This window comes from Scyliorhinus canicula, chromosome 8 (genome assembly GCF_902713615.1).
Source record: "Scyliorhinus canicula chromosome 8, sScyCan1.1, whole genome shotgun sequence".
Taxonomy (NCBI): Eukaryota; Metazoa; Chordata; class Chondrichthyes; order Carcharhiniformes; family Scyliorhinidae; genus Scyliorhinus; species Scyliorhinus canicula.
The window spans coordinates 161,728,726-161,749,547 of NC_052153.1; positions in this window are offsets into that span (position 1 = coordinate 161,728,726).

Consider the following 20,822-nt stretch of genomic DNA (forward strand, 5'->3'; position numbering starts at 1 on the left):
GAGCAGAGCAAGAGGCCTTGTTCCCTGACCTCGCAGTTCCTTTGAGATAAGTATTAGTTGTTTAGCGGTAGGAGTAAGTTTAATCCTTTAGCGTGTGCATGGGTAGTTATTATAATTGTATTATAATAAACTCGAGTTGTTTGGACTTACTAATTGGTGTACGGTTTTATTGCTTTGAACTTCACTTTGAAACTTGTGGCGGTGTCTTAATGGCACCTGGCGACTCCAGAGCTTAGAACGAGAAACAGAGCCAAGTGAGTGTTAAGCACACTCACCCAGAACGACCAACATTTAGCGGCAGACTCTGCCGGGACTCGATTAGAAGTGCCCCCCCCCCCCCCTCCCCCCCCCACTCCAAGAGAACCCAGAAATTTGAATTGGAAATCCAATTGGGAAAAGGAAAAACCACAAGTGTTCAAGGAGTTCAAATCAATAACGATAATTCGGAAGTGTGTTTTTGCATGCGTAGCTAACAGGTTTGTAAGGTTAAACTGAGAGATTTTTGTTGCGTCAAACTGTCGGAAGTTTTATAATCGGAACATAGCGAAAGCCGTACCCCTATTTAGAAACATTACCTGATCATCCCCTGTTCCAAATTAAAGAGAGAAAGAGGAAATGGCCATGCAGGCAATGGAACGCCTCATGAACCCAGAGCAGTTTGTGGTCACAGCGACCAGCAGTAGCGGAGTAGGCCAGTGTCCCGTATGGGAGCTGGAACTCAGGAAATATCTCAAAGGGAAAGGATGGCCCCTTTGGAGTGAGTTTTGTGTGAATGAGGAGACAGGTCCCGGGAATATAGGACATACTTGGTGGGAGAACCTTTCTCAAATTCACAGGAAGAATTTAAATAAAGCACGCAAGCCGATGGCAATTGTGTCCTTCTTGGCACAATTGCGAGGCACAGAGGAGGTCGTTCGGACGCTCCGAGCAGAATTAGAGGAAAGGAATAGAATGAGTAAAGTAGATGTCAGGGACATCGAAAAGGAAAACCTAGAGTTAAGAAGGAAGCTGGCAGAGAAGGATAGAGAGGTGGATGATGCCAAGAGGGCACATCAGTCCTGTCTAGCCCATCTGAGCAGTTCCCAAACCCAATATGAAAAAGCCTATCAAGATGTGCAGCGCGCAGTCCTGATAAGAGAAGAGTCAGAAAAGCAGGTAGAGGCACTGCAAAGGCAATGCTCTGACCTAAAGGCAGCTTTAAGAGCACTCCATGCTGCCACCACTGAGCAAAGACAGAGCACAGTGGACCACGCGAAGTGTAGGAAGCAGATTGCGGAGCTGCAATCTCTGCTTTCCATACAGAATGGGTTCCAAAGCACCTTTGGAACACAGTTAGATGAGGAAAATGCCCCAGATTGGCAAGAATTGAGCGAGACAGTGCAGCGCTATGTTCAGGGAACATGTGCGCCAGCAGCGCACCAGAAGAGGAAAGCGCCCCAACCCCCTACAGATCAGATAGCACCCGCACCTATGAACCCAGTCACCACCCAAAGAAAGGCAACCACAGACGGCGCACCCGACATCACCTACACCACCCCCTTAACTGTAACACAACTCAGGGACGCGTGTGAGAAAATCACCCCGTTCCTCCCCATTGCAGACCCCCACCAATTTTTCGCAAAAGTGAAACAGCAGGCTACCATGTACGGCCTGGATAAGAGAGAGAGCAAGTGAAGCTCACAGTTTTGAGTTTAGACTCATCAGTAGTTGCAGCCCTCCCCGACCCACAGAACGTTGGAGGAGGCACCCTCGAGGAGATGCATTCATCTATTTTAGACGCGATAGGGTACAATAGAGGAGACCCAGTCGAAGGCCTAAATAAGTGTAGGCAAAAGAGGACAGAGCATCCCACAGCATTCGCAGGAAGGCTGTGGATTCATTTCACTGCCGTTTTTGGCGATTTAGACCGAGCGCATTTAACCCGCGATAATATGGTTAAATGGACCCGCACCATAATCTCCCATGCCACAGATGCAGGACAGAATGTCTGCAATAGTTATGACACCTCAGAAGAGGCCCATAATGAAAAATGGGTTTTGAAAAGATTGTCCCGCGCTTGGGAACAATCTGCCCAAGGCAAGGTTAAAGTGAAGACCCCAGAAGAAGCTCAGGCTGCAGCAGATATACAGGCAGTAAGAGCGCACCAAAACCCCGCATGGGTAAACGAAGGAAATAACAGCCCCCCACAGAAGTCGCAGGAATGCTACAACTGCGGACAGTTAGGACATTTTGCAAGGGAATGCAACGCCCCACAGAGATCTCAGAGAGGCCAGCAGACAGGCACTCTGAACAGGAATAGAGCGAAGCCTATCCACAGTATAGGGACGCAGTCAGGACAGACCAATGTGGACGGTACGGACTGACGGTGTTCGAGCTCCCCCACTTGGGTCTGTGACACCCTCTGGGACCGATCTGGAAGGCCGGTGGTCACAGCAAAGATTAGAGGGAAGCCCATAGAATTATTTTGGGACACAGAAGGGTCCCGCACAACCATTAACTCATCCACTACAGCACAGGCAGACACGTGGCCGACCACATCCACAATTACACTCAGCGGATTTACAGGTCACTCGCAGCAGGGACACATTACAGCCCCTGTATCAATTCAGCTAGGGAACATCTCCACCAGACATCCCATTGTTTTAGTTATTCTGCCCCGCACAGCAGAACACATACTGGGTATTGATTTTATGAATGCCCACAGCCTGTCGTTCGATCCAGTCAATCAGTGTGTCTGGAGAATGGCAAAATCGGACAGAGCACCCGCAACTCTCACAGTAGGAGAGTATGCAAATAGGATTAGCGCAGTAGGCGACTATTGTTTCGACCTGACCACGCTTAGCACGGACAAACAGGTGAGGGCAGTTTTGAACCGACACAGGACAGCATTTGCCAGTCACCGGCACGACTGCGGCAGAATGACTGGACAAGTTCAAGTTACTGGACCTGACCCGAGACCACAGAGACAGTACCGATTTCCCCTAGAAGCAGAGGGAGAAATTGGAAAGGTTATAGAGAGCTTATTAGAGCAGGGGGTACTTAGGACAGTAGCCTCGACTAATAATGCCCCTATTTGGCCAGTGAGAAAGCCCGACAGATCATGGCGTCTGACCATTGATTATCGGGAACTCAACAAAGTAACCCCAGCAGTAGCCCCCACGGTAGCAACAAGTCCCGAGACCATGCTCAAGCAGGGACTCCACTCCAGATATTTCACGGTATTGGACATTAGCAATGGCTTCTGGTCAATCCCATTGGCAAAGGCGTGCCGGTACAAATTTGCCTTCACATTTAAAGGACAGCAGTATACGTGGACATGCCTCCCACAAGGATTCCACAATTCACCCTCCATTTTCCACCGACAGCTGGCAAATGGATTAGCCAAATTTTCCCGACCCGAATGTCTGGTACAGTATGTGGACGACCTATTACTGCAGACAGACACCAAGGCAGAGCATATCACGCTTTTGGACGAGCTCCTGGAAATTTTACAAGAGATTGGATGTAAAGTTAACCCCAGAAAGGTCCAGATATTGGAGAATCAAGTGATGTATTTGGGTACAGTCATCACACACGGCAAACGCGAGATCGAGTTCAAAAGAATTGAATCGATTGTCAAATTGCTCCTTCCCCAGAATGTTTCAGCCCTCCGGTCGTTTTTAGGACTGGTTGGGTACTGTCGGAACCATATCGATGGTTTTGCGACAAAGGCAGCCCCACTCTCAGACCTCCTTAAGAAAGGAACCCCTGGGAATGGCTTCCGCAGCATACAGAGGCTGTGGAAGAGTTAAAGAAGGCCCTTAGCGCAGCACCCGCGCTACAACTCTCCCCCTATACAATAGAGGTAGCTAGCACCGATCTGACCCTCTCGGCCGTGCTCCTTCAGGAACGGCACGAGCAGCTACGACCCGTGGCTTATGCTTCACGACTTTTAGACCCCGTAGAACAAGGATTTTCAGCCTGCGAGAGGCACCTACTAGCAGTTTTTTGGGCAGTTCAGTACTTCTCGTACATTACCGGACTCAATCCCATCACCATTTTGACCGAGCACACCCCCACACAGTTACTTTTAGACGGTCAACTGAAGGACGGTTCAGTGAGCCAGATAAGAGCAGCTAGGTGGACACTACTGTTACAAGGACGGGACATAACAGTTAAATGGACCAAAACACACACATTTTTAGCGGACAACCTCCAGTATCCAGGACAACCCCATGAATGTGAGATTGTAGCACCCCTACACAACACAGGACCCTTCATTGCAAAGACGCCCCCCCCAGAAAGATAGGGAATTCAAGCCAGAGCCCCCAGCACACAGACATGCCCCATTGAAGATATATGTGGATGGTTCATCCACGGTTTTAGATGGAGAACGCATCACTGGATGCGGGATCTATGTTGAGGATGCGCAGGGTCGCGCACTAGAAGAAATCGCATTAAAATTACCAGGTCACTTAGGCGCGCAGGCAGCAGAGCTCGCGGCCATTGCATATATAGTGGACCACCCAGATTCGTTCCCCAGCCCAGCAGACATATATTCGGACAGCTTATATGTCTGTAACAGCCTGACCAATTTTCTACCCCTGTGGAGGACAAGAGGTTTTGTCTCCGCAGACGGGAAGCCCCTTCCATCAGCCCCATTACTCCGCCATATCCTAGAGAAGGCAAAGGATAGGACGTATGGCATAGTTAAAGTCAGAAGTCACCATAGGTCATCCCCCCCTGGAAATGTAAAAGCCGACGCACTGGCAAAAGCAGGTTCCAGGCGAGGTCACTTTTGGACACCCCCAGCTAGCGCACCAGCTAGCGCCCCTGTGAGTGCAGTTTAGGTCTCACAGACAGAAATCAAAGATTTAGTACAGGCACAGAAGCAGGACGAAAATCTCCGGGAGATTTTTAAAGGAAACTTTGTGGCCCAGTACGATAGATTCAAACACACTTTGACCACACATGAGGGTGTGATCATTAAAGATAAATTGTATGTGGTTCCTGAACAAGACAGGAATCAAATGATTGCCTTATTCCATGACAGTCATGGACACCAAGGGATCGACCCGACCACAAGACACCTTAGACAACTCTGTTGGTGGCCCAACTTACGACAAAATGTAACCCACTACATAGAGAATTGTTTAATTTGCGCACAGAATAACCCGGAGAGGTATTCAAAGAAGGCACAACTCAGCCACACACGCCCCGTTAATGGCCCCTGGACTAACCTCCAGATCGATTTTATAGGACCATTGCCCCCTTGCAGGAATGGCTATAAATATGTTCTGGTGGTCATGGATACCTTTACCAAATGGGTAGAGGCCTTCCCTTCACGCACCAACACAGCAAAGACAACTGCAAAGATCCTGATCCACCACATCTTTACGAGATGGGGACTCCCCAGAAGTATAGAATCAGATCAGGGATCTCACTTTACAGGACGGGTCATGAAGAACGTCCTGACCATATTCGGCATAAAACAGAATTTCCACATTGCGTATCACCCCCAGTCAAGCGGGATAGTAGAACGCATGAATCGGACCCTAAAATCGACCCTTAGGAAGGTGGTACAGGAGAACAATTCGACTTGGGATTCAGTGCTCCCATTCGCACTAATGTTCATCCGAAATACAGTTTCATCATCTACAGGTTTCACCCCACACACACTCATGACCGGACGCCCTATGAAAGGATCAGAATTCCCTTTAGGACTGGACATGACCAGCCCAGAAGTGACGGCCCTCACACATGAGAAAGCAGTCAAAGAATTAGTTGAAACTGTGAGGTCTGCACAGTTAGCAGCCGCAGTAACATTGGGAAAACGCCGAAAACAGAGCACGGCCTGTTTTAACAAGAATGTACACCCCACAGAATTTCAGGTTGGGCAACAGGTTATGCTATTTGTTTATAACCCCAGCACTTTTTGGCTCCTAAATTTTCCGGCCCGTACTCAATTTCGGACAAAATCAGCCCCTCAGTTTATAGGATAAAGTACCCCAACGGTAAGACTGCGTGGTTTCATATTAACCAACTGAAGGCTTATGGAACACAGTCAAACCACTCGCACCATGTCCTACTCGATGCAACAGAACACCTCACCCCGCCCACAAGAGACACATTTCCACCCTCCCCCTCACAGACCAGTTCCTCATCGGACTCGACCTCGACTCCGTCCACTGACTCCAGACCACGCCCCGGAACGCCCACAAGCTGCCACAGCAGAGACAGTGACAGTGACTGTGAAACTGAGGACAGCCACAGAACTCCACTCTACAGCCCCCACTTCAGCGACTACGACCCCGACTCCAGTGACCCCATGGAGATCACCTACATTAAATATCCAGACCCACACCCAAACCCACCTCCCAACACTGACGACCCCGACAATGCTCCTTCAATTTTAGACCCCACGATTTGGCACAGGGACAATTCTTGGCGACTTGTCCGCAACGACGAGAGTGACCCCTGGTCACACAATGCAAAGATTGCATGCCTGATCCATACAAGGGTATGGGATCTGGGAGAAGAGGAGGACTTGATGTCTGACTCCCGACACGGCAACCCCTTTGCGACCTTGTTCGCAGAGAATGAGGAGAAGTGAGGTGTCCAGATGATGTAAAAGAGAAACCGCTTGAGAGAAGCGATGTCCTTTCTGATGGAACCTGCACGGATGTTTGTTTGTTTGTATGTTAAATGTTTGATTGGAGATTGGCCACTTACTTTTCAGCTGAAAAGCTTGTGACCACCTCACATGCACGTTAGTTTATCTGCAGATATTTCTGAGAACGTCACTCAGTTGAAATGTCCTCTGGTGAACCGACAATGTTCACGACTTGTCTTCTGTTTACAGATGTTGGAGCATCTTGGCTCCTCCCCTTTTTTTTAGGTGCCCCTCTATTCTGGGAATAGAGGCTGCAATTCCACTACGACTACATTCTTGCCCGTTCATTTCAGGTTGCTCAGGCAGTGGAGAAACGGCATTGAGGACCTGCCCTGTCTGAGAACCCCCTTTTGGTCAGCTAAGCTCGGGTACAGCACAGCATGCCCTACCCGGGGATCCCATATAAATCTTACCCGTAGCGGCCCACACGCAACCCATTCGGATATCTCATTTCTAAACTTTGGTTTCATGTTTGTTTAAGGTAGCCCTTTGGCAGCCATCCCATATGCTATTTACATCCAGGAACATTCGGATGGTAAATCGCTAAAACCTGCGAGACGGCTCGCAGTGGCAAAGTTGTTAGGTGTATGTCTGGTCCTAAATTCGCTTTTGAAAAAAAAAAATGAGGGGAGTCACAGGGTGTGACTTGGCCATTCATTTAAGGGACAATTGGAATGAGAGGACAGATACACTAACATTACAGGTATTGAACGAATTATTGACAGATACTGTGCTTGATCCCATAGCTTTCGAACAGTCGAAGGAAGGATCAGAGCAAGATCAGCCATACAAAAGGACAGAAGGAAGAGAAGGAAGAAGACCACGATGAAAAACTACATGCTTTTAGTTACTGTTTTTGTATTTTTGCGCGCGGACGCAAACCATTTTTTCCCATGACCCCCGCCATTAATGTTTCCCAAACACCGACTTCTCAAAGCCCAGTAATGACCAGACCTGGTGGACAAAATTCATGAACTAGTACTCACTTTCGTATGTCATTGAATCACTTTTGGTGATTGCAGTTCTCTGCAACATAGTGCAGACCCTCAGGATGAGGAAATGGAGAAGGAGAGCCTCCCGCTCTTGCGCCTCAACCATTTACAGAGTTCAATCCCCTATTTTCGGATTTCACCAATCCCCCCAACCCCTTGATGTATAATAAAAGATTTAATTTAATACGATCTGTAAATAAAGATTACTGCGGATGTATTATAATGTTCTGTGCTCGACTGCCGAGTCAGAAAACAAAATGTAAAGATACTGTGGTATGAATGAGTAATGTTATAGGATGTTTAACCGTGAGATGAGAATAGTTTATTGCGATAGTTAGAGGTTCCCGATTCGAATTGGTAATGCATGTCTCCTTTGACATAGCGCCAATCAGAAAATGTTAGTTAAAGGTTTTGCCATAGTTGAGGAAAGAATAGACGCCATGGAACTCGCTGAGGTCAGGGAACACAAAGACACCGTACTTAGGTGATCCTTCATGATTTCTCATGAGGATCACAAGGAGGGAATGTAGCTACCTGGGGTGGCCACTGCCCAACACAAAATGGAAGATTGCAAGGAATGCAGGGAAAATGGACATGTTGGAAAGCAAGCAGCTTGCAAGGCGATTGTGTATTGGGACAACTGCAGAAACCGGTTTTGACTGCTGCAGAGACCAGACAGCACTGTGAAAGAAAACCCGTTAACATACTAATGAGGCAATACCGGGCGAGTCCCAGATACAATGGACACAAGTTAAGCACAAATCGATACATTCTATGGAAGGCCAGACTCAGTGGCGCCAGAGAAGCCCAAAACAAAAGGTCCCAAGAACCGCCCCAACAACCAAGGAACTGCCCTAGGATTGGGGAGTTCAAACATATTGATTGGGAAGAGACCCAATCGATTCCAAGCAGGTAAGGGAGTCCGCCCAAAGGGGCGTGGACCCCCTGGGACCTATAAAAGAAAGGTCCCACACATGGTTCAGTCTCCTGTTTCCGGGCTCCTGTCTTCTACTACAGCCGTCGAGCAGCAGCCACCAACAAGTAAGTGCCTAACGACGACGACCGCTACCAGACATAGGCACTCCTGACACCCGTGGCAATTGATAGCAATCCGAAGTCTGCAGACCAGAGCAGAGCAAGAGGCCTTGTTCCCTGACCTCGCAGTTCCTTCGAGATAAGTATTAGTTGTTTAGTGGTAGGAGTAAGTTTAATCCTTTAGCGTGTGCATGGGTAGTTATTATAATTGTATTATAATAAACTCTAGTTGTTTGGACTTACTAATTGGTGTACGGTTTTATTGCTTTGAACTTCACCTTGAAACTTGTGGTGGTGTCTTAACGGCACCTGGCGACTCCAGAGCTTAGAACGAGAAACAGAGCCAAGTGAGTGTTAAGCACACTCACCCAGAACGACCAACAAAAGTAATGCCCGTCATTGGCAAAAAACAGATATTCAACCCAAAACAAAAAAAAAGAGACCCCCCCCCCCCCCCCCCCCCCCCCGGGTTGCTGTTGCTGCTGACCGTTTGTTTTTACCGGTCTGCCAGGAGATCTAGGAATGGTTGCCATCTCCTGAAAAACCCCTGCACTGACCCCCTTAGGGCAAATTTCACCCTCTCCAATTTAATAAACCCCGCCATATCGTTGACCCAGGCCTCCACGCTTGGGGGCCTCGCATCCTTCCACTGAAGAAGAATCCTCCGCCGGGCTACTAGGGACGCAAAGGCCAGAACACCGGCCTCTTTCGCCTCCTGCACCACCGGCTCCACTGCAACCCCAAATATTGCGAGTCCCTAGCCTGGATTGACTCTGGATCCTACCACCCTCGATACCGTCCTTGCTACACCCTTCCAAAATTCCCCCAGTGCTGGGCATGCCCAGAACATGTGGACATGGTTTGCTGGGCTCCCTGAGCACCTAATACACCTGTCCTCGGTCCCAAAAAACCGGCTCATTCTTGTCCCTGTCATATGATCCCTATGCAGTACCTTAAACTGTATGAGGCTAAGCCTCGCACACGAAGAGGAGGAGTTCACCCTTTCTAGGGCATCTGCCCACGTCCCCTCCTCAATCTCCTCACCCAGCTCCTCCTCCCATTTATCTTTCAGCTCCTCCACCGAGGCCTCGTCTACCTCCTGCATCACCTGGTACACTTCCGAGATCCTCCCCTCTCCAACCCATACCCCCGAGAGCACCCTGTCCTGGACCCCACGCGGCGGCAGCAGGGGGAACCCCGCCACCTGCCGCCTGACAAACTTGCATGAGGTTTGAATGATTCTATGTTTCCCCACCGACACCAGGCCATTGGTCTTTTGTTCTTAAGGTTGCTACATCCTGTTGCAATCTCTCACAGCTACAGTTTAATATCAAACTTTTTTCTCCCTCTCTTTAGTTCTTAAGAGCCAAACGGACTTGAAATGTTAATTCTGTTTTCTCTCCTTACCGACTTTTTCTAGCATTCTCTGTTCTTGTTCCAGCCCAGTAAGCCATGTGAGGTCCTCTGCTTTGCATGCTGTAGGTCCATCGAAAAGATTGAGACAGAGGAGTTTGACCAGTGACCTATTCAAAACATTTTATCCTAATGAGACCAGCAGATTCACTGGCCAGTTCGATCTGCAGTATCACCACCACCTTCAGAAGGGCAACTGTGGATGAGCAATAAATGCTGACCTAGCCAGCACTGCCCACAACCCATTACAATTAAGTTTTAAATGTGTCTCTCTCATTTAACTTGCTTTTTGTAGGCTTGCTGCACTTGTTCACATGAACAGTGACACTTCAAAAATAATTCATGGCTTTGTGAAACACTCTGGAATGTTCTGAGGATGTCAAACATATTATCTAAATGCAGATCCTTCATTCCGCAAACAATTTTTCCCGACAAGGGGGTCTCACAGCACATCATGTTTACATAATACAGATATGGACACTCTGGAAAATGTGTGTAGTGAGTTCACAGAATCATTCAAGTGCAGAAGGAGGCCATTTGGCCCATCATGTCTGCATCAGCTCTCCAAATGAGCATCATGACTTCACGCGATTCTTCTTTCTTCCCCTTGCACATTGATCCTATTCAAGTAATAATCAAATTCCACCTCACTGCTTCGATTGAACCTACCTACATCACACTTTCAGGCAGTGCATTTTCTCATATCACATTTGCTTCTTTTGCAAACCACTTTAAATCTATGCCCTCTTGTTATTGCGCCTTTTACAAACAGGGAATAGTTTCTCCCCATCTGTGCTGTAAAACCCCCATATGATTTTGAAAATCTCTATCAGATTGCCTCTTCGCCTTCTTCTCTCCAAGGAGAACGGTTCCAACCTGTCCTCATAATTGAAGTTTCTCATCCCTGGGACCATTCTTGTGAACCTGTGTTCCTGTATCAGCCTCCCCGGACAGCCGCCGAAATGTGGCGACTAGGGGCTTTTCACAGTAACTTCATTGAAGCCTACTCGTGACAATAAGCAATTTTCATTTCATTTTCATTTAATTTCTTTTCATTTTTTCAACCTCTTCTGCACTTTCAGCAATGGGTTCACATCCTTCCTATAGTGTGGTCTTGACTGTTCACAATACTCCAGCTGAGGTCTGACTAGTGTCTTGTATAAGTTCAGCATAACGGGACTTCCGGTGGCGGCAATGCGGAGCTAAGCCGCACATTCGGCAGCTCCCGCTGAAAACGGACTTTGGGGCACTTTTCAGGGCCCCCAACGGAACTTTATCGGCAAATCCCGACGTGGGAAGAGGACAGGAGTCGACCCCTACGATCCTATGGTCCGGACCAGGAGTCGGGTAAGGAGAAAAACGGAGAAAGCACCCCTGGAAAAGCGGGGGAAGAAAGACACAATGGCGGCTGGCAGAGGCCCGGAGGACTGGAGGCAGTGGGCGCAGGAGCAGCAGGCGACTCTGCTGCGCTGCTTCCAGGAGCTTAAGGTGGAACTGCTGGAGTCATTGAAGGTAACCATCAGGGAGCTGATGGAGACCCAGACAGCCCAGGGGGCTGCGATCCGGGAGCTGCAGCAGCAGGCCTCCGAAAGGGAGGACGAGGTCGTGGCCGTCGCGGGGAAGGTGGAGATGCACGAGGTGCTCCATAAAAGATGGCAGGAGCGGTTCGAGGAGCTGGACAACCGGTCGAGGAGGAAGAATTTGCGGATCCTGGGCCTCACGGAGGGGCTGGAGGGGTCGGACCTGGCGGCCTGTGTGGTTGTTATGATAACTCGCTGATGGGGGCTGGGTCCTTCCAGGGGCCCCTGGAGTTAGAGGCTAGGAGGCCCAAGCCGAACGAGCCGCCGCGGGTGGTGTTGGTGTGGTTTCATCGGTTCATGGATCGTGAGTGTGTGCTCCGGTGGGCCAAGAAGGAGTGGAGCAGCAAGTAGGAGAACATAGAGGTGCGGATCTTCCAGGACTGGAGTGCGGAGGTGGCGAGGCAGAGGGCCGGGTTTAACCGGACGAAGGCTGTGCTCCATAGACGGAGTGTGAAGTTCGGCATGTTGCAGCCGGCGCGTCTGTGGGTCACCTATAAGGATCGGCACCATTATTTTTAGTCCCCGGAGGAGGCGTGGGCCTTTGTACAGGCCGAGAAAATGGACTCAAATGGAGGGTCTAAGATGGGGGATGCTGTATAATACTGTACTTGTATTTGCTTGGTTTAATGTAAGATGTGGGTTGGCCTTAGGGTGGGTGGGGTGATGTCGATATGTCTTTTCTGTATGGGTTTTTCTGTAGGGGTCTGGTGGACGGGTTCGGGCAGGGGGATAAATGGGGAGTTCGGGGAGCTGGGGGGGGGGGACTGACAATGGGAGTTGCCCTAGAGGAGGCGGGGCTGGGCAGGGCGAAAGCGCGGGCTTTTTTCGGGTTTCCCGCGCTGGGAGATGGTGGGGGCGGAGTCGGGACTGAGCAGCGCGGGTCGTTGCTGGCTGTTTTCTTTTCCCGCGCAAGAGCGGGGTGGGGGAGGAGGACCCGTTGATGGGCACGCTGGAGGAGGGGTAGTCCCACGTGAGGAGGAGTCGGAGGTAGGGCGGGAGTCGCCGGGGTCAGCAGAAGTTAGCTGGCTCACGGGAGTGCTATGGAGGGAGGGGCGCGGCTAGGAGGGGTCCTAGCACTGGGGTTGGCGGGTGGGGGGGGGGGGGGGGGGGGGGGGTGGGGGGGGGGAGTTGCTGCCATGGGGAACTGGCAGAGCAGGGGACGCTGGCCGGTGGTGGGCAAGGGATGGGTTATGGCTAATCGGCAGGGAAGGGGGGCAGGGTGCCCTCTGATCCGGCTGATAACCTGGAATGTGAGGGGGCTGAATTGGCCGGTCAAACGGGCCCGGGTGTTTGCGCACCTGAAGGGGCTGAAGGCAGCTGTGGCCATGCTCCAGGAGACACACCTGAGAGTGGTGGACCAGGTTCGACTGAGGAAGGGATGGGTGGGCCACGTATTTCACTCAGGGCTGGATGAGAAGAGTAGGGGGGTGGCGATCTTGGTGGGGAAGAAGGTGTCATTTGAGGCGTTAAAGGTGGTGGCTGACAGTGGCGGGAGATATGTGATGGTGAGTGGTAAGCTGCAGGGGGAGCGGCTGGTGTTGGTGAATTATTACGCCCCAAATTGGGACGATGTGGGGTTTATGCGGCGTATGTTGGGCCGCATTCCGGACCTGGAGGTGGGGGGCCTGATCATGGGGGGAGACTTCAACACGGTACTGGATCCCCCATTGGATCGATCCAAGTCCCGGACGGGTAGGAGGCCGGCGGCGGCTAAGGTGTTGAGGGGATTTATGGATCGATGGGAGGGGTGGATCCCTGGAGGTTTGCGAGGCCAAGGGCCAGGGAGTACTCGTTTTTCTCCCACGTACATAAGGCCTATTCGAGGATTGATTTCTTTGTCCTGAGCAGGGGACTGGTTTCGAGAGTGGAGGGTGTGGAATACTCCGCCATTGCCATTTCAGATCATGCCCCGCACTGGGTGGACCTCGGGCTGCGGGAAGGGAGGGACCAAAGTCCGCTCTGGCGCTTGGAGGTGGGGCTGCTGGCAGACAAGGAGGTGGCCGAGAGGGTTCGGGGGTGTATTGAGAGGTACCTTGAGGCCAATGACAACGGGGAGGTCCGAGTGGGGACGGTCTGGGAGGCATTGAAGGGGGTGATGAGGGGGGAATTGATCTCCATCCGAACCCATAGGGAGGGGGGGGAGCAGAGGGAGAGGGAGAGACTGATAGGGGAGATGGTGAGGGTGGATAGGAGATATGCGGAGGCTCCAGAGGAGGGATTGCTGGGGGAGAGGCGTAGCCTTCAGGCCAGGTTCGATCTATTGACTACCAGAAAGGCGGAAGCTCAGTGGAGGAAAGCACAGGGGGCGGTGTATGAATACGGGGAGAAGGCGAGCAGGATGCTGGCACACCAGCTCCGAAAGCGGGATGCGGCCAGGGAGATTGGGGGAGTGACGGATAAAGCTGGGAAGGTGGGGCGGAGGGGGGTAGATGTTAATGGGGTCTTCAGGGACTTCTATGGGGAACTGTACCGGTCGGAACCCCCGGTGGAGGGGGGGTGGAATGGGGCGCTTCTTGGACAAGCTGCGATTCCCGAGGGTGGAGGAGGAGCAGGTGGAGGGACTGGGGGCGCCGATCGAGCTGGAGGAGGTGGTTAAAGGGATAGGGAGCATGCAGTCGGGGAAGGCGCCGGGGCCGGACGGCGGAATTTTATAAAAGGTATGTGGACCTGTTGGGCCCCCTGTTGGTCAGGACCTTTAACGAGGCAAGGCGGGGGGCTTTGCTCTCAACTATGTCACGGGCACTGATTTCCTTGATCCTGAATCGGGACAAGGACCCTCTGCAGTGCGGGTCATATAGGGCGATTTCGCTGCTAAACACCGACGCTAAACTGCTGGCAAAGATCCTGGCCACTAGAATAGAGGATTGCGTGCCCGGGGTCATTCATGAGGGCCAGACGGGGTTTGTGAAGGGAAGGCAGTTGAATACGAACGTGCGAAGGCTCCTCAACGTCATTATGATGCCGGCTGTGGAAGGGGAGGCGGAGATAGTGGTGGCATTGGATGCGGAGAAGGCCTTTGATAGGGTTGAGTGGGAGTATCTGTGGGAGGTGTTGGAGAGGTTTGGGTTTGGGGAGGGGTTTATCCGGTGGGTGAGGCTGCTCTACGAGGCCCCGATGGCGAGTGTAGCCACAAATAGGAGGAGGTCGGAGTACTTTCAGCTGTACTGGGGGACGAGACAGGAGTGCCCCCTGTCCCCCTTGCTCTTCGCGTTGGCGATTGAGCTCCTGGCCATGGCGCTGAGGGAATCAGGGAACTGGAGGGGCCTGGTGCAGGGTGGGGAGGAGCATCGAGTGTCGCTTTCTGCGGATGACCTGTTGCTGTATGTGGCGGACCCGGTGGGTGGGATGCCGGACGTGATGAGGATTCTTAGTGAATTCGGGGGTTTCTCTGGGTATAAGTTGAACCTGGGCAAGAGTGAATTGTTTGTGGTGCATCCGGGGGATCAGGAGGAGAGGATTGGTAGGCTCCCACTGAAGCAGGCAGGGAAGAGCTTCAGGTACCTAGGTGTCCAAGTGGCTGGGAGTTGGGGGGCCCTGCACAAGCTCAACCTCACAAGGTTGGTGGAGCAGATGGAGGAGGAATTTAAGAGGTAGGATATGTTACCGCTGTCACTGGCGGGGAGGGTGCATCCGTTAAGATGACGGTGCTCCCGAGGTTTTTGTTCCTGTTCCAGTGCCTCCCCATCCTTATCCCGAAGGCCTTTTTTAGGAGGGTCAACAGGAGTATCACAGGATTTGTGTGGGTGCATGGGACTCCAAGGGTGAGAAGATGGTTCCTGGAACGGGGCAGGGATAGGCGGGGGGGGGGGGGGGGGGGGGCTAGCATTGCCCAACCTCTGTGGATACTATTGGGCTGCCAACGCAGCGATGGTGCGTAAGTGGGTAATGGACGAGGAAGGGGCAGCATGGAAGAGGATGGAGGTGGAGTCATGTGTGGGCATGAGCCTGGAGGTGCTGGTAACGGCGCCGTTACCGTTCCCTCCAACGAGGTATACCACGAGCCCGGTGGTGGCGGCTACCCTCAAAATTTGGGGGCAATGGAGACGACATAGGGGAGAAGTGGGGGGCTCGATGGAGGCCCCGATTTGGGGGAACCATCGGTTTGTTCCAGGGAGCATTGATGGCGGATTTCTGGGCTTGCACAGGGTAGGGGTTAGGAGGTTGAGGAACCTGTTTGTGGAGGGGAGGTTCGCGAGCTTGGGGGAGTTAGAGGGGAAGTTTGGGCTCCCCCCGGGGAACATGTTCCGGTACATGCAGGTTAGGGCGTTTGCCAGGCGGCAGGTGGAGGGGTTCCCCTTGTTGCCCCCACATGGGGTACGGGACAGGGTGCTCTCGGGGGTGTGGGTTGGAGGAGGAAGGATTTTGGAAATATACCGGGTAATGCAGGAAGTAGACGAGGCCTCGATGGAGGAACTGAAGGGTAAATGGGAAGAGGAGCTGGGTGAGGAGATTGAGGAGGCGACGTGGGCGGATGCCCTGGAGAAAGTGAATTCCTCCTCTTCTTGTGCGAGGCTCAGCCTCATACAGTTCAAGGTGCTGCACAGGGCCCACATGACTGGGACGAGGATGAGTAGGTTTTTCGGGGGCGAAGACAGGTGTGCTAGGTGCTTGGGGAGCCCAGCGAACCACGCCCATATGTTTTTGGCATGCCCAGCGCTGGGGGAGTTTTGGAAGGGGGTAGCAAGGATGGTGTCGAGGGTGGTCGGATCCAGGGTCAAGCCAGGCTGGGGACTTGCAATTTTTGGGGTTGCAGTGGAGCCGGGAGTGCAGGAGGTGAAAGAGGCCGGTGTTCTGGCCTTTGTTTCCCTAGTAGCCTGGCGGAGGATCTTGCTCCAATGGAAGGATGCGAGGCCCCCAAGCGTGAAGGCCTGGGTCAATGATATGGCGGGGTTCATTAAATTGGAGAAGGTGAAATTTGCCCTGAGGGGATCAGTACAAGGGTTCTTTAGGCGGTGGCAGCCTTTCCTGGACTTCCTGGTGGAACGGTAGGGAAATAGGCCGGCAGCAGCAGCAACCCGGGGGCGGGGTGGGGTGGGGGGGGGGGGGGGGGGGTGGGGGAGAGGATTTGGTTTGGTGGGAGGGAGAACTGTGTACATGGGTTTGTGGGATGTGGCGGGTGTTATTTCTTTCCCTTTTGTTGTTTGGGAGTTCTTTTGTTTTTACTTTTGTTTGTAGTTGCGTTTGAAGATGGGTGGGTGTTGTTACCGCAGTTGTTTTGTTAATATAGTTGTGATGTTTATATTTTGTAACAATTTCAATAAAAATTATTTAAAAAAATAAATAAGTTCAGCATAACCCCTTGCTCTTGTAGTCTACGTGACATGGTAGCACAGTGGTTAGCACTGTTGCTTCATAGTGCCAGGATCCCAGGTTCGATTCCCGGCTTGGGTCACTGTCTGTGCCGAGTCTGCACGTTCTCCCTGTGTCTGTGTGGGTTTCCTCCGGGTGCTCCGGTTTCCTTTCACAAGTCCCGAAAGACGTGCTGTTAGGTAATTTGGACATTCTGAATTCTCCCTCTGTGTACCTGATCAGGCACCGGAATGTGGTGACTAGGGGCTTTTCACAGTAACTTCATTGCAGTGTTAATGTAAGCCTACTTGTGACAATAAAGATTATTATCCTAATAATAAAGCTCAGGATACCATGTTTTATTAACTGCTATCACGATAGACAACCACATCCCTCTTCTCCTGCAGCCCCTTAAGAATTGTACCCCTTAGTTGATATTGTCTGTCCATGTTCTTCCTACCAAAATGCTTCACTTCACACTTCTCCGTATTAAACTTTATCTGCCACCTCTCTGCCCACTCCACCAAAAATCTGTCCTGGACTACCCACGTCGACGCTATCACCAAGAAAGCACAACAGCACCTATCCGTCCTAAGGAAACTAAGGAAATTTGACATGCCCACACTGACTCTTACCAACTTTTACAGATGCACCATAGAAAGCATCCTATCTGGCTGCATCACAGCCTGGTATGGCAATTGCTCGGCCCAAGACTGCAAGAAACTTCAGAGAGTCGTGAACACAGCGCAGTCCATCACACAAACCTGCCTCCCATCTATTAACTCTATCTACAGCTGCCTGGGAAAGCGGGCAGTATAATCAAAGACCCCTCCCATCCGGCTTACTGACTCTTCCAACTTCTTCCATCGGGCAGGAGATACACAAGTCTGAGAACTCGCACAAATAGATTCAAAAACAGCTTCTTCCCTGCTGTCACGAGACTCCTAAACGACTTTCTTATGGATTGAGCTGATTAATACTACACTCCTGTATGCTTCACCCAATGCCAGTGTCTATGTATTTACATTGTGGACCTTGTGTTGCCCTATTATGTATTTTCTTTTTATTTTATTTTCATGTAGTAAATTACCTGTTTGAGCTGCTCGCAGAAAAATACTTTTCACTGTACCTCGGTACACGTGACAATAAACAAATCCAATATGTCCTTTTGAAGCTCTACAGGGCCCTCTTCAGTTTACAATGCTTCCAAGTTTTGCATCATCTGCAAACTTTAAAACTGACCCCTGCACATCAAGACCTAGATCGTTACTATATATCCACAAGCATCTCAATACTGACCCGAGGGAACTACACTACAAAGCTTCCTCCAGCCCAAAAAATATCCATTGATTATTACTCTCTGTTTCTTATTACTCAGCCAACTTTGTATCCATATTGCTACTGCCTCTTTTATTCAATGAGCTGTAATGTTCCTCACAAATCTGTTTGAGAATAATGATCTATTGGGCAACACGGTAGCATTGTAGTTCGCACAATTGCTTCACAGCTCCAGGGTCCCAGGTTCGATTCCCGGCTTGGGTCACTGTCTGTGCGGAGTCTGCACGTTCTCCCCGTGTGTGCGTGGGTTTCCTCCGGGTGCTCTGGTTTCCTCCCACAGTCCAGAAATGTGCAGGTTAGGTGGACTGGCCATGATAAATTGTCCATAGTGCCCAAAATTGCCCTTAGTGTTGGGTGGGGTTACTGGGTTATGGGGATAGGGTGGAGGTGTAGGCTTGGGTAGGGTGCTCTTTCCAAGAGCCAGTGCAGACTCGATGGGCCAAATGGCCTCCTTCTGCACTGTAAATTCTATCTAAAAATTCTATGATTTACTATTCACAAACAAGGCAGAACAGTGGAAGAGACTAATTATGGCTGGCAAGGTATATTTGCCACATGGAAGGTTTAATTTACTGGGTCTATCTTCAAATGGGATGTCATGCAGGAGCAGAAGGTATTACATACTTTGTTTGCACTTGCTAGCAGCAGCTTGTAACAGCTCATGTAGTGTTTGTAGCAGTTCACCCCATTCCTGTGTGAAGGATTTATGTACATCAGAGAAAGCAATGGAATGACTGGTGGCTTCCAAAACCCATTACAAAAAAATCCTGAAGCAGAGAGGAAGCAAGTGCACAGCTTTCTTATAAATATAGTTACAGGTATCATTGAGACTTTAAAATTCATTTATAGATATATGTGATTCCTGGATTGAATAGGCTGGAAGGTTGCTTCGAAAAAACAATGACATTGAGTGGGACAAAAGTGTGAAAAGAACATACAAATGTCTCTCATGCAGATTATTATTCATCCAGCTCGGGGTTCCCATTGATGTGAGCATGACAGGAGATGAGTTCAGTGGGCTGACTATGTCTCAAAGTGCTCGTGTACCCACTCCACCCACGTCTTTCAAGGCATTGACTAATTATAAGTGCAGCATTGTCAAAATGTGGCTCCACTTATTGTAGGACCAACTTATCATCTTACATCCGAGCAGCAACATAGTTTTTTTTTTTTAGAACAGTACAGCACAGAACAGGCCCTTCGGCCCTCAATGTTGTGCCGAGCAATGATCACCCTACTCAAACTCACGTATCCACCCTATACCCGTAACCCAACAACTCCCCCTTAACCTTACTTTTTAGGACACTACGGGCAATTTAGCATGGCCAATCCACCTAACCCGCACATCTTTGGACTGTGGGAGGAAACCGGAGCACCCGGAGGAAACCCACGCACACACGGGGAGCACGGGGAGGACGTGCAGACTCCGCACAGACAGTGACCCAGCCGGGAACCGAACCTAGGACCCTGGAGCTGTGAAGCATTGATGCTAACCACCATGCTACCATGCTGCCCCTAAGTGAGTTCTTCTCACTTAGAATATTTGAACACCATCTAAGGTTATGAAGTACGCCAAGCACATCTTATAGTAGAACCAAGGGCTTAAAGAACAATGTACATAGCATTGAATAAGTATTACCCTTTTCATTTATCCTTAATGTTGACAGGTAAGACAGAATGTTAATAGTTGTTGCAAGGAGTTAAAGATGTGAACTTAGCCGAAGGAATGCTCAGCATGTTTATAGGGGCTACTAGATATGGCTTTGCATAGCAAAATTGAATTTGGTCAGTGACAGGATGTGTTCATTACTGGAAGTTGTTCTTGTCACATCCTCTGCGTTATCCTCTCGAAAGAAAAATTTGTGCTTATAAAGCAGCGTTCATGACCATCGGACATGCCAAAGCACATTCCAGCCAATGACATTCTTTTTGGATCTTCTTTTGGTCACTGAAGGAAATGCAGCAACCAATATGCACATAGCAAGCTCCCACTAACACAAAATATGATAATGACAACGACCAGATGAATCTGTTTCTGGATGCTGTTGCATGGATAAATATTGGCCAGGACACTGGGGATAACCGTACTCTTCTTTGAAATAGCACCATGGGATTCTTGCATCCACGTGAGGGGAGATGGGGCATCAATTTAACATCTTACCTGAAAGACAACGAAGATAAAGGAGAGATTGGCACATGGTGAGACACTGACACAAACGAGCAGGAAAATATTTTGGGGTGAGTCCAGTTTGCCAAAGAACAAGGTCTCACTCTAGTTTGAGGACTTGGATGGGCCAGGCAACAAAATTATAGAATCCCTACAGTGCAGGAGGCCATTTGAGTCCTCACCGACCCTATGACTGAACACTCATTGTCCACTCTCCACTCTATCCCTGTAACCCCATAACCAAACCTGCACATCGGAAGACACTAAGGGACAATTTATCATGGTCAATCCACCTAACACTCACATCTTTGGAATGTGGGAGGAAACCAGAGCACTCAGGGGAAATCCACGCAGAT